Raw genomic sequence first — 2,500 nt, forward strand, 5'->3', positions numbered from 1 at the left:
GCTCGCCGCTCGCTCGCGCAGCCAAAAATGACCAGTTTTGGCCCGTTTTTGGGCTGTTTTGGCCTGTTTATGGTCCGTTCTTGCGTGGTGCGGTGACCGTCGTGAGCGGAGCAAAACGTCAGCCATCTCAGCACCCTGGAACCCCCCGGGTGGCACAGGGCTGGATGGGGCTTTCGTATATAGCAGGGACGGTGCTGCCTCTCGCTTCGCTCGCTGTCCGCCGCTCGCCGCTCGCTCGCGCAGCCAAAAATGGCCAGTTTTGGCCCGTTTTTGGGCCGTTTTGGCCAGTTTTTGGCCTGTTCTTGCATTGCGCGGTGACCGTCGAGAGCGGAGCAAAACGTCAGCCATCTCAGCACCCTGGAACCCCCCGGGTGGCACAGGGCTGGATGGGGCTTTCGTATAGCAGGGACGGTGCTGCCTCTCGCTTCGCTCGCTGTCCGCCGCTCGCCGCTCGCTCGTGCAGCCAAAAATGGCCAGTTTTGGCCCGTTTTTGGGCCGTTTTGGCCAGTTTTTGGCCTGTTCTTGCATTGCGCGGTGACCGTCGAGAGCGGAGCAAAACGTCAGCCATCTCAGCACCCTGGAACCCCCCGGGTGGCACAGGGCTGGATGGGGCTTTCGTATAGCAGGGACGGTGCTGCCTCTCGCTTCGCTCGCTGTCCGCCGCTCGCCGCTCGCTCGTGCAGCCAAAAATGGCCAGTTTTGGCCCGTTTTTGGGCCGTTTTGGCCAGTTTTTGGCCTGTTCTTGCATTGCGCGGTGACCGTCGAGAGCGGAGCAAAACGTCAGCCATCTCAGCACCCTGGAACCCCCCGGGTGGCACAGGGCTGGATGGGGCTTTCGTATAGCAGGGACGGTGCTGCCTCTCGCTTCGCTCGCTGTCCGCCGCTCGCCGCTCGCTCGTGCAGCCAAAAATGGCCAGTTTTGGCCCGTTTTTGGGCCGTTTTGGCCAGTTTTTGGCCTGTTCTTGCATTGCGCGGTGACCGTCGAGAGCGGAGCAAAACGTCAGCCATCTCAGCACCCTGGAACCCCCCGGGTGGCACAGGGCTGGATGGGGCTTTCGTATAGCAGGGACGGTGCTGCCTCTCGCTTCGCTCGCTGTCCGCCGCTCGCCGCTCGCTCGTGCAGCCAAAAATGGCCAGTTTTGGCCCGTTTTTGGGCCGTTTTGGCCAGTTTTTGGCCTGTTCTTGCATTGCGCGGTGACCGTCGAGAGCGGAGCAAAACGTCAGCCATCTCAGCACCCTGGAACCCCCCGGGTGGCACAGGGCTGGATGGGGCTTTCGTATAGCAGGGACGGTGCTGCCTCTCGCTTCGCTCGCTGTCCGCCGCTCGCCGCTCGCTCGCGCAGCCAAAAATGGCCAGTTTTGGCCCGTTTTTGGGCCGTTTTGGCCAGTTTTTGGCCTGTTCTTGCATTGCGCGGTGACCGTCGAGAGCGGAGCAAAACGTCAGCCATCTCAGCACCCTGGAACCCCCCGGGTGGCACAGGGCTGGATGGGGCTTTCGTATAGCAGGGACGGTGCTGCCTCTCGCTTCGCTCGCTGTCCGCCGCTCGCCGCTCGCGCAGCCAAAAATGGCCAGTTTTGGCCCGTTTTTGGGCCGTTTTGGCCAGTTTTTGGCCTGTTCTTGCATTGCGCGGTGACCGTCGAGAGCGGAGCAAAACGTCAGCCATCTCAGCACCCTGGAACCCCCCGGGTGGCACAGGGCTGGATGGGGCTTTCGTATAGCAGGGACGGTGCTGCCTCTCGCTTCGCTCGCTGTTCGCCGCTCGCCGCTCGCTCGCGCAGCCAAAAATGGCCAGTTTTGGCCCGTTTTTGGGCTGTTTTGGCCAGTTTTTGGCCTGTTCTTGCGTGGTGCGGTGACCGTCGTGAGCGGAGCAAAACGTCAGCCATCTCAGCACCCTGGAACCCCCCGGGTGGCACAGGGCTGGATGGGGCTTTCGTATAGCAGGGACGGTGCTGCCTCTCGCTTCGCTCGCTGTTCGCCGCTCGCCGCTCGCTCGCGCAGCCAAAAATGGCCAGTTTTGGCCCGTTTTTGGGCTGTTTTGGCCTGTTTTTGGGCTGTTCTTGTGTGGCGCGGTGACCGTCTGTGAGCGGAGCAAAATGTCAGCCATCTCAGCACCCTGGAACCCCCCGGGTGGCACAGGGCTGGATGGGGCTTTCGTATAGCAGGGACGGTGCTGCCTCGCGCTTCGCTCGCTGTTCGCCGCTCTCCGCTCGCTCGCGCAGCAAAAAATGGCCAGTTTTGGCCCGTTTTTGGGCTGTTTTGGCCAGTTTTTGGCCTGTTCTTGCGTGCCGCGGCGACCGTCGTGAGCGGAGCAAAACGTCAGCCATCTCAGCACCCTGGAACCCCCCGGGTGGCACAGGGCTGGATGGGGCTTTCGTATAGCAGGGACGGTGCTGCCTCTCGCTTCGCTCGCTGTCCGCCGCTCGCTGCTCGCTCGCGCAGCCAAAAATGGCCAGTTTTGGCCCGTTTTTGGGCTGTTTTGGCCTGTTTTTGGGCTGTTCT

The sequence above is a fragment of the Musa acuminata genome, unplaced genomic scaffold (assembly GCF_036884655.1).
Source record: "Musa acuminata AAA Group cultivar baxijiao unplaced genomic scaffold, Cavendish_Baxijiao_AAA HiC_scaffold_99, whole genome shotgun sequence".
Lineage (NCBI taxonomy): Eukaryota > Viridiplantae > Streptophyta > Magnoliopsida > Zingiberales > Musaceae > Musa > Musa acuminata.